This window comes from Nomascus leucogenys, chromosome 21 (genome assembly GCF_006542625.1).
Source record: "Nomascus leucogenys isolate Asia chromosome 21, Asia_NLE_v1, whole genome shotgun sequence".
Lineage (NCBI taxonomy): Eukaryota > Metazoa > Chordata > Mammalia > Primates > Hylobatidae > Nomascus > Nomascus leucogenys.
In genome coordinates, this window is record NC_044401.1 from 74,203,221 (window position 1) to 74,216,029 (window position 12,809).

The window sequence follows — 12,809 nt, forward strand, 5'->3', positions numbered from 1 at the left end:
CAGAGCAGAACTGAAGGAGATAAACATGAAAAACCCTTCAAAAAAAAAAAATCAAAGAATCCGGGAGCTAGTTTTTTAAAAAAATTAATAAAAATAGACTGCTAGCTAGACTAATAAAGAAGAAAAGAAAGAATAAAATAGACACAATAAAAAAATGATAAAGGGGATATCACCAGTGACCTCACAGAAATACAAACAACGATCAGAGAATACTATAAACACCTCAATGCAAACAAACTTGAAAATCTTTAAGAAATGGATATATTCCTGGACACATAAACCCTCCCAAGAATGAACCAAAAGGAATGTGAATCCCTGACTAGACCAATAATCTGTTCTGAAATTGAGGCAGTAATAAATAACCAAAAAAAAAAAAAAAAAGGCCAGAACCAGATGGTTTTACAGCTGAATTCTACCAGAAATATAAAGAGGAGCTGATACTCTTTCTTCTAAAAGTATTCCAAACAACTGAAAAGGAGGCGCTCCTCCCTAATTCATTCTATGAGGCCAGCATCATCCTGATACCAAAACCTGGCAGAGATACAACAACAAAAAAAAGAAAAGAAAACTTCAGTCCAATATCCCTGATGAACATCAATGAAAAATTCTCAATAAAATACAGGCACACTGAATACAGCAGCACATCTAAAAAGCTTATCCACCATGATCAAGTCGGCTTCATCCCCAGGATGCATGGCTGGTTCAACATACACAAACCAATAAACATAATTCATCACATAAACAGATCCAAAAACAAAAACCGCATGATTATCTCAATAGACACAGAAAAGGCCTTCAATAAAACTCAACATTCTTTCATGTTATGTCTCAATAAACTAGGTATTGATGGATCATACTTCAAAATAATAAGAGCTATATAGGACAAACCCACAGCCAGTATCATACTGAACGGGCAAAAGCTGGAAGCATTCCCTTTGAAAACCAGCACAAGAGAAGGATGCCCTCTCTCACCACTCCTATTCAACATAGTATTGGAAGTTCTGGCCAGGACAATCAGGCAAGAGAAAGAAATGAAGTATTCAAACAGGAAGAGAGGAAGTCAAATTGTCTCTGTTTGCAGATGACATGATACTCTATCTAGAAAACCCCATTGTCTCAGACCACAAGCTTCTTAAGCTTTTAAGCAATTTCAGCAAAGTCTCAGGATACAAAATCATCATGCGAAAGTCACAAGCATTCCTATACATGAACTACAGGCAAGCAGAGAGCCAAATCATGAATGAACTCCCATTCGCAACTGCTACAAAGAGAAAAAAATAACTAAGAATAGAGCTAAGAAGGGACATGAAGGATCTCTTCAAGGAGAACTACACACCACTGCACAAGGAAATCAGAGAGGACACAAACAAACGGATAAACATTCCATGCTCATGGAAAGGAAGAATCAGTATCGCAAAAATGGCCAGACCACCGTAAGTAATTTATAGATTCAATGCTATTCCCATTAAACTACCATTAACATTCTTCAAAGAATCAGAAGAAACTATTTTAAAATTCATAAGAATGAAAAAGAGCTCATATAGCCAAGACAATCCTAAGCAAAAAGAACAAAGCTGGAGGCAACATGCTACTGGACTTCAAAATAAACCACAAGGCTACAATAACCCAAACAGCATAGCACTGCTATAAAAACAGACACATAGACCAATGGAACAGAATAAAGAACTCTGAAATAAGATGGCACATCTACAACGATCTGATCTTTGAGAAACCTGACAAAAACAAGCAATGGGGAAAGGATTCCCTATTTAATAAATGGTGCTGGGAGAACTGGCAAGCCATATACAGAAAACTGAAACTAGACCCCTTCCTTATATAAAAATTAACTCAAGATGGATCAAAGACTTAACTGTAAAACCCAAAACCATAAAAACTCTAGAAGAAAATCTAGGCAATACCATTGAGTACACAGGCACAGGCAAAAGTTTCATGACAAAATCGCCAAAAGCAATAGTAACAAAAGCAAAAATTGATAAATGGCATCTAATTAAACTAAAGAGCTTCTGCACAGCAAAAGAAACTATCATCAAAGCCAACAGGCAACCTAGAGAGTGGAAGAAAATTTTTGCAATCTATCCATCTGACAAAGGTCTAGTATCCAGAGTCTACAAGGAACTTATATTTACATGAAAAACAAACAAACAAACAGGGGGATGTGGCAAGATGGCTGAATAGGAACAGCTCCGGTATGTAGCTCCCAGCAAGGCCAAAACAGAAGGTAGGCGATTTCTGCATTTCCAACTGAGGTACCTGGTTCATCTCAATGGGACTGGTTAGACAGTGGGTGCAGCCCACAGTGGGCAAGCAGACACAGGGTGGGGCGTTGCCTCACCCGAGAAGCACTAGGGGGCCAGGGAACTCCCTCCCCTAAACAAGGGAAGCCTTGAGGGACTGTGTCATGAGGAATGGTGCATTACAGTCCAGATACTATGCTTTTCCCACAGTCTTCGCAACCCACAGACGAAGAGATTCCCTCTAGTGCCTGCACCACCAGGGTCCTGGGTTTCAAGCACAAAACTGGGTGGCTGTTTGGGCAGAGCTAAGTGCAGGAGTTTTTTTTTTCTTGTTGCTGTTGGTACCCCAGTGACACCTGGAGCCCCAGTGAGACAGAACTGTTTACTCCCATGGAAAGGGGGCTGAGGCCAGAAAGCCAAGTGATCTTGCCCAGCAGGTCCCACCCCACATAGCCCAGCAAGCTAAGATCCACCGGCTTGAAATTCTTGCTGCCAGCAAAGCAGTCTGAAGTCGACCTGGGGTGACTGAGGTTGGTTGGGGGAAGAGCATCCACCATTACTGAGGCTTGAGTAGGTGGTTTTCCCCCTCACAGTGTAAACAAAGTTGCGGCGAGGTTCGGGCTGGGCGGAACCCACTGCAAAGACACCATACCCGAGACTGCCTCACTGGGCAGGGCATCTCTGAAAGAAAGGCAGCAGCCCCACTCAGGTGCTTACAGATAAAACTCCCATCTCCATAAGACAGGGCACCTGGGGGAAGGGGCAGCTGTGGGCACAGCTTCAGCAGACTTAACTGTTCCTGTCTGCCAGCTCTGAAGAGAGGAGTGGATCTCCCAGCACAGCACTTGAGCTCTGCTAAGGGACACACTGCCTCCTCAAGTGGGTCCCTGACCCCCATGCTTCCTGATAGGGAGACACCTCCCAGGAGGGTTCAACAGACACCTCACAAAAAAGAGCTCCAGCTGGCATCTGGCATGTGCACCTCTGGGACGAAGCTTCCAGAGGAAGGAGCAGGCAGCAAGCTTTGCTGTTCTGCAGCCTCTGCTGGTGATACCCAGGCACACAGGGTCTGAAATGGACGTCCAGCAAACTCCAGCAGACCTGCAGCAGAGGGGCCTGACTGTTAGAAGGAAAACTAACAAACATAAAGCAATAACATCAACATAAACAAAAAAGACACCCACGCAAAAACCCTATCCAAAAGTCATCAGCATCAAAGATCAAAGGCAGATAAATCCATGAAGATGAGGAAAAGCCACCAAAAAAAGGCTGAAAACTCCAAAAACCAGAATACCTCTTCTCCAAACGATCACAACTCCTCACCAGCAAGGGAACAAAACTGGACAGAAAATGAATATGAAAAACTGACAGAAGTACACTTCAGAAGGTGGGTAATAACAAACTCCTCGGAGCTAAAGGAGCATGCTCTAACCCAATGAAAGCAAGCTAAGAACCTTGATAAAAGGTTACAGGAATGGCTAACTAGAATAATCAGTTTAGAGAAGAACATAAATGACCTGATGGAGCTGGAAAACACAGCATGAGAACTCCGTGAAGCATACAGAAGTATCAATAGCCAAATCGATCAAGCAGAAGAAAGGATATCAGAGATTGAAGATCAACTTAATGAAATAAAGTGTGACGACATGAGAAGAAATATGAGAAAAAATAATGAAAAGGAACGAACAAAGCCTCCAAGAAATATCAGACTATGTGAAAAGACCAAACCTATGATTGACTGGTGTACCTGAAAGTGACAGGGAGAATGGAACCAAGTTGGAAAACACACTTGAGGATATTATCCAGGAGAACTTCTCCAATCTAGCAAGAAACGCCAACATTCAAACTCAGGAAATACAGAGAACACCACTAAGATACTCCTCGAGAAGATCAACCCAAGACACATAATCATCAGATTCACCAAGGTTGAAAGGAAGGAAAAAATGTTAAGGGGAGCCAGAGAGAAAGGTCAGGCTACCTACAAGGTGAAGCCCATCAGACTAGCAGCAGATCTCTCTGCAGAAACGCTGCAAGCCAGAAGAGTTAGTAAAGGCCAATATTCAACATTCTTAAAGAAAAGAACTTTCAACCAAGAATTTCATATCCAGCCAAACTAAGCTTCATAAGCAAAGAAGAAATAAAATCCTTTACAGACAAGCAAATACTGAGAGATTCTGTCACCACCAGGCCTGCCTTACAAGAGCTCCTGAAGGAAGTGATAAATATGGAAAGGAAAATCCCATACCAGCTACTGCAAAAACATACCAAACTGTAAAGACAATTGACACCATAAAGAAACTGCATCAACTAATGTGCAAAATAAACAGCTAGCATCATGATGACAGATCAAATTCACACAAAACAATATTAACCTTAAATATAAATGGGCTAGATGCCCCAATTAAAAGACACAGACTGGCAAATTGGATAGAGTTAAGACCCAGTGGCATGCTGTATTCAGGAGGCCCATATCACATGCAAAGACACAAACAGGCTCAAAATAAAGGGATGGAGGAATATTTACCAAGCAAATGGAAAGCAAAAAAAAGCAGAGTTGCAATCCTTGTCTCTGAGAAAACAGACTTTAAACCAACAAACATCAAAAAAGACAAAGGCATTACATAACAGCAAAGGGGTCAATTCAACAAGAAGAGCTAACTATCCTAAATATATATGCATCCAATACAGGAGCACCCAGATTCATAAAGCAAGTTCTTAGAGACCTACAAAGAAACTTAGACTTCCACACAATAATAGTGGGAGACTTTAACACCTCACTGTCAATGTTAGACAGATCAATGAGACAGAAAATTAACAAGGATATTCAGGACTTGGACTCAGCTCTGGACCGAGGGGACCTGATAGACATCTACAGAACTCTCCACCCCAAATCAACAGAATATACATTCTTCTCAGCACCACACAGCACTGATTCTAAAATCGACCACATAATTGGAAGTAAAACATTCCTCAGCAAATGCAAAAGAATGGAAATCATAACAGTCTCTCAGACCACAGTGCAATCAAATTAGAAGTCAGGATTAAGAAATTCACTCAAAACCGCACAACTCCACGGAAACAACCGGGTCCTGAATGACTGTTAGATAAATAACAAAATTAAGGCAGAAACAAATAAGCTCTTTGAAACCAATGAGAACAAAGACACAACATACCAGAATCTCTGGGACACATTTAAAGCAGTATTTAGAGGGAAATTTATAGCACTAAATGCAGACAGGAGAAAGTGGGAAAGATCTAAAATCGACACCCTAACATCACAATTAAAAGAACTCAAGAAGTAAGAGCAAACAAATTCAAATGCTAGCAGAAAACAAGAAATAACTAAGATCAGAGCAGAATTGAAGGAGACAGAGACATGAAAAACCCTTCCAAAAAAAAAAAAATCAATGAATCCAGAAGCTGGTTTTTTGAAAAGATTAACAAAATAGACCACTAGCCAGACTAATGAAGAAAAGAGAGAAGAATCAAACAGACACAATAAAAAATGATAAAGGGGATATCACCACTGAGCCCATAAAAATACAAACTACCATCAGAGAATACTATAAACACCTCTATGCAAATGAACTAGAAAATCTAGAAGGAATGAATAAATTCCTGGACACACACACCCTCCCAAGACTAAACCAGGAAGAACTCGAATCCCTGAATAGACCAATAACAACTTCTGAAATTGAGGCAGTAATAAATAGCCTACCAACCAAAAAGAGCCCAGATGGCTCACAGCCGAATTCTACCAGAGATGCCATTCCTTCTGAAACGATTCCAAACCAAAGAAAAAGAAGGACTCCTACCTAACTCATTTTATGAGGCCAGCATCTTCCTGATACCAAAACGTCACAGAGACACAACAAAAAAAGAAAATTACAGGCCAAGATCCCTGATGAACATGGACACGAAAATCCTCAATAAAATTCTGGCAAACTGAATCCAGTAGCACATCAAAAAGCTTATCTGCCATGATCAAGCAAGCTTCATCCCTGGGATGCAAGGTTGGTTCAACATATACAAATCAATAAACATAATCCATCACATAAACAGAACCAATGATAAAAATAACATGATTATCTCAATAGATGCAGAAAAGGCTTTCAATAAAATTCACCTCCATGCTAACCACCCCTTCATGCTAAAAACACTCAATGAAGCAGGTATTGATGGAATAGTTATGACAAACCCATAGCCAGTGTCATATTGAAAGGGCAAAAGCTAGAAGCATTAACTTTGAAAACTGGCACAACAGAAGGCTGCACTCTCTCACCACTCCTATTCAACATAGTACTGGAAGTTATGGCCAGGGCAATCAGGCAAGAGAAAGAAATAAAGGGTGTTCAAATAGGAAGAGGGGAAGTCAAATTGTCTGTTTGCAGTTGACATGATTGTATATTTTGAAAACTCCATCATGTCAGCCCCAAATCTCCTTAAGCCAATAAGCAACTTCAGCAAAGTCTCAGGATACAAAATCAATGTGCAAAAATCACAAGCATTCCTATATACCATTAACAGACAGAGGGCCAAATCATGAGTGAACTCCCATTCACAACTGCTACAAACAGAATAAAATACCTAGGAATACAACTTACAAGAGATGTGAAGGACCTCTTAAAGGAGAACTACAAATTACTGCTCAAGATAATAAGAGAGGACCCAAACAAATGGAAAAACATTCCATGCTCATGGATAGGAAGAATCAATATCATGAAAATGCCCATACTGCCCAAAGTAATTTACAGATTCAATGCTACCCCCATCAAGCTACCACTGACTTTCTTCACAGAATTAGAAAAAAACTTGAAATTTCATATGGAACCAAAGAAGACCCGTACAGCCAAGACAATCTTAAGCAAAAAGAACAAAGCTAGAGGCATCATGCTACCTGACTTCAAACTATACTACAAGGTTACAGCAACCCAAAACAGCAGGGTACTGGAACCAGAACAGATACATAAACCAGTGGAACAGAACACAGGCCTCAGAAATAACACCACACATCTACAACCATCTGCTCTTTGACAAACCTGACAAAAACAAGCAGTGGGGAAAGGATTCCCTATTTAAGAAATGGTGTTGGGAAAACTGGCTAGCCATATGCAGAAAACTGAAACTGGATCCCTTCCTTACACCTTATACAAAAATTAACTCAAGATGGAAGACTTAAATGTAAGACTTAAAACCATAAAAAAACATAGAAGAAAACCTAGGCAATACCATTCAGTACATAGGCATGGGCAAAGACTTCATGATTAAAACACCAAAAGCAATGGCAACAACAGCCAAAATTGACAAATGGGATCTAATTAAACTAAAAACCTTCTGCACAGCAAGAGAAACTATCATCAGAGTGAACAGGCAACCTACAGAGTGGGAGAAAATTTCGCAATCTATCCATCTGACAAAGGGTTAATATCCAGACTCTACAAGGAACTTAAATAAATTTACAAGAAAAAACAAATGACCCCATCAGAAAGTGGGCAAACGATATTAACAGACATTTCTCAAAAGAAGACATTTATGTGGCCAACAAACAAATGAAAAAAAGCTCATCACTGGTCATTAGAGAAACGCAAATCAAAACCACAATGAGATACCATCTCACTCCAGTTAGAATGACGATCATTAAACAGTCAGGAAACAACAGATGCTGGAGAGGATGTGGAGAAATAGACACTTTCACACTGTTGGTGGGAGTGTAAATTAGTTCAACCATTATGGAAGACAGTGTGGCAATTCCTCGAGGATCTAGAACCAGAAACAGCATTTGGCCCAGCAATCCCATTACTGGGTATATACCCAAAGGATTATAAAACATTCTACTATAAAGGCACACACACACACACATATGTTTACTGCAGCACTATTTACAATACCAAAGACTTGGAACCAACCCAAATGCCCATCAATGATAGGTTGGAAAAAGAAAATGTGGCACATACACACCATGGAATGCTATGCAACCATAAAAAAGTATGAGTTCATGTCCTTTGCAGGGACATGGATGAAGCCAGAAACCGTCATTCTCAGCAAACTAACACAGGAACAGAAAACCAAACACCATATGTTCTTGCTCATAAGTGGGAGGTGAATAATGAGAACACATGGACCCAAGGAGGGGAACATCTCACACTGGGGCCTGTCGGGGGTGAGGAGCAAGGGGATGGATAGCATTAGGAGAAATACCCAATGCATGTGGGGCTTAAAATCTAGATGACAGGTTGACGGGTGAAGCAAACCACCACAGCACATGTATACCTATGTAACAAACCTGCACGTTCTGCACATGTATCCTCAGAACTTAAAGTATTAAAAAAGAAAAGAAAAGATAGACAAGAAAAAGAAAAACCCTGTTAAAAAGTGGACAAAGGACATCAAAAGACACTTCTCAAAAGAAGACATTCATGCAGCCAACAAACATAAGAAAAAAAGCTCAACATCACTGATTAGTGAAAATCAAAACCACAATGAGATACCATCTCACGCCATTCACAATGGCAATTATTACAAAGTTAAGAAATAGGCCAGGTGCAGTGGCTTACGCCTGTAATCCCAGCACTTTGGGAGGCCGAGGCGGGTGGATCATGAGGTCAGGAGTTCAAGACCAGCCTGGCCAGCATGGTGAAACCCCATCTCTACTAAACAAAAAATTAGCCGGGCATGGTGGTGCACACCTGTAGTCCCAGCTACTCGCGAGGCTGACGCAGGAGAACTGCTTGAAATTGGCAGGCGGAGGTTAAAGTGAGTCATGTTAGTGCCACTGCACTCCAGCCTAGGCAACACAGCGAGACTCCATCTCAAAAAAAAAAAAAAAAGAAAAGAACAGAAAAAGAAAAAAAGAAAGAAACAATAGATGCTGGCGAGGTTGCGGAGAGACAGGAATGCTTTTACACTGTTGATGGAAATGTAAATTAGTTCAACCATTGTGGAAGATGGGGTGGCAATTCCTCAAAGAGCAAGAACCAGAAATACCATTTGACCCAGCAATCCCATTACAGGGTATATGCTCAAAGGAATATAAATCATAATATTACAAAGATACATGCACATATATGTTCACTGCAGCACTATTCACAATAGCTAAGACAAGGAATCAACCCAAATGCCCATCAATGGTAGACTGGACAAATAAAGTGTGGCACATATATACCATGGAACACTACCCAGCCATAAAAAGGAATAAGATCATGTCCTTTTCAGGGACATGGATGGTGCTGGAAACCATTATCCTCAACAAACTAAAGCAGGAACAGAAAACCAAATACCATATGCGCTCACTTCTAAGTGAACAATGAGAACACATGGACACAGGGAGGGAAACAACACACCCTGGGGCCTTTCACAGGGTGGGGTCAGGGGAAGGGGAGCATTAGGAAAGATGGCTAATGCATGCTGGGCTTAATACCAAGGTGATGGGTAGATAGGGGCAGCAAACCACCATAGCACATATTTACCTATGTTACAAAACTACACATCCTACATATGTATCCCGGAGCTTAAAAATTAAAATTAAATAAATAAATAAAAGTCCTTCAATCCCTAATATAAAAAATTTGGTATCTGTTAACATCACCTTTTAAAATCCTAACCAGGAGTTCCATTTATAACACTGATTAAATTACATAATGTCACCCTTAGAGAAACACCTTAGAAGAAAAATATGCAGATCCATTTGAGAAAAATGACGTGTTCTCATGTTGTCTTTAAATTATAGCAATGCACTTAGTAACAGAAAAGAAATCCATCTCCTAAATTTAGACACTGCTTCTCCCAACTTCTCACAACCATGAGAACACCAAAGAAAGGCATGAGAAACTAACAAACTATAATAAGCGTGTACATTATTACTTGAGGGGAATGGGATGGAGATCATTTAGAAATGCTTTTGGCTTTTGGCAGCTCTAAGTGTAAAAATTGAGTTCCTAGAAAACTGTCAGTTGCTAATAAAGAATCTCAGAACTCTAACAAGTGATACTACCGTGTTATAAAAAATAAATCACAAGATATACTTTTTGGTGACAAAATCTTTTGAGTTTCTTAACATTATAGGGTAAAATGGTTGTGAGTTTATCAGGTCTTTTTAGCCCTATACATCATAGTACATGTTATAAATTATCCTCTTAATACTAATGTATCAATTTTTATCACAATTCATTTGGTAAACAGGATAATTCTGCAAAGTATTGAAAATTGCAAAGTTCTGAGCCAGCAACAAATTAGATTTCCACCTGCATGGTGGTTAATCAGTCCCATGTACAGAGAGAAAGGAAACTGGATATAATGATTCTAAAAGCATTTTAAAGAATGTATTAGTGAACAACGAATCCTCAATGCATGACACCTCAATGGTTTCCTGAAAGCACCAGTGAACCATGCAGCGTATATCCCAGTTAGCATGTTCAGCAATCAGGGGTTGTTACAGAGCATACCAGTATAACAGCATGTATACAAGCCACACAAAACACCTCACAGAAGCTCAGAAGCCATCCCACACCTTTGACTCTAACCCTCCTCCTGCAAAAATAGAAGAAAAAATATGACAACGGACGTGTGAACACAAAACTGAAACTGAACAGAAAAGGGAAGATGTTAGCTTAGATATGAGACATAAGAAAAAGTATGCTCCAGAATCTTTTTAAATCAAAAGGCATTGTGGGAGGCACCCAAGATTCCCACTCCCTGATGTACCTGCCCTGTATAATCCTCCCCGATCCGGTGTGGATGGGACCATGAACAGAATAAAGAGAAGCCCTGTGACAAAGTTACATTTAATGAAAAACATGAATGGATTCTGCAGATGTAATTAAGTTCCCGCATCAGTCGGTTCTGAGTTTATCAACAGGGAAATTATCGTGGATGGGCTTAACTTCAAAGGTGAGTTCTTAGAAAAACCAGCCCCTTCCTAACAAGATCTGAAGTGTGAGAGATTCTCCTGCTGGCTCTGAAGAAATAAAATTTCATGTTGTAAAAGGGCCTATGGAGGGGGCCATGTGGCAAGGACCTGAGAGCAGACTGTAGAAGTCAAGTGTGTTCACCATCTAATCGCTAATAACAAACAGGACCCTCAGTCATACTGCCACAAGGAAATGCCATCTGCCAACTGCCCTGTGCATTTGGAAGAGGACCCTAGCCTCAGATGAGATCACAGTCCCTCCAACACCTTGACTGCCACTGTGTGAAACACTGAACGGAGAACTCAGCCATGTGGTCCTCAGACTGCTGCTTTAGAGACCCATGAGATCATCAACATATGTCACCTTAAACCACTAAAGTTGTGGTAATTCATTACACAGCAACGGAAAGCTAACAATCATCTACTGCACCTCTAGACATTCCCCTAAGTGATCCTGATGTTACATGACACTTGAAGTTACTCATTCCAATGGAGTGAAAAATGTGGGACATTCTAGTTAAGCGATCTTGACTGGCAGTTAAAGTTTCAGAAGTCCTACAATATTTTCTGACTTATAGCCTAATCTTACCTGGAAGGCATCTTGCTGATTATCTGATCCAGCCACCTCACTTACAGCCAAGACTAAGAGAGGGGGCTAGCCTCCCCAGGTTCACAGGGCTAACAAGCAGCAGAGGACGAGCCACAGCCCAGTTCCTCCAACACCCATAGCTGTTCCCAGAAGTCTTTCCTTAAAGGTGGCTGCGCCTTAAAGATACTCACAGTTGTGCTTGACTAGAGAGGGGGAGAGAAGTATATCTCCTCTCTGATACTGTAGTAAAATGGCCATAAAATAAATACTGCATGCTTTAGAGAAGTGGAGTATAAAGCCAATATTTCAAAGGATTCAAAGACTAAAAGCAGCATTAAAGATGTCAACAGTGACTAGACCATGATAACTACTGTATTATAATATCTTCTGTGTCTTTCAACCTCCCAGGGGACATTTAAATTATCACTACTCACGGGAGGTGCTCCTGGCATCTAGTGGGTAGAGGCCAGGGATGCTGCTACACAGGCTGGCATGCAAAGGGGGGTCCCCCATGGACACAATCCACAGCTCCTTAAACTCTGGTCTAAGGCATCAGTTACCTCTCTTTATCGCTGCTGACTCCCTAGCACTGGGACACTGAACACGTGGCATGCCCCACCTGTACTCCCTTACACACTCAGAAGGCAAAACTCTCCCATATTTCAATTTTCTTTGGCTTGGGCTTTAATCACTGTTCTTTGGTTTGAACTTAAATATGGGCTAACCTTTTCACCAAGTTGTATCCAGCTCTAATACACAAGCACGCCTGCCCAGCTCAATGTTCCCTCTGACAGACAAAGCCAAAACACTATTATGCATATTTCATTTTAACTAATGTATGTTTTACACATGGATCAAAATCTGGTGACCCACCAGCAAAGGACTAGTGGAGTATGAGTGTGCAGAACACACAGTGGAGAACCGCTGCTTACTCTAAACTGCTGGCAGCAAATAAGTATTACATGACCCAAACAAATGATATCGATGACTAGAATGAGAAAAGTGTCAAAACAACAGGAAGTGGCAGGGACTCTGATGACATGGAGAGCAGTTTCTGTCA

At 40.7% G+C, this 12,809-nt stretch overlaps 1 protein-coding gene across 6 annotated transcripts in view; it reads right to left on the reverse strand.

Moving 5' to 3' along the window:
• Positions 1-12,809, reverse strand: part of SLC25A26 (solute carrier family 25 member 26) — a 164,657-nt gene that overhangs the window by 68,304 nt on the left and 83,544 nt on the right. The gene's annotated exons all lie outside the window — the stretch shown is intronic.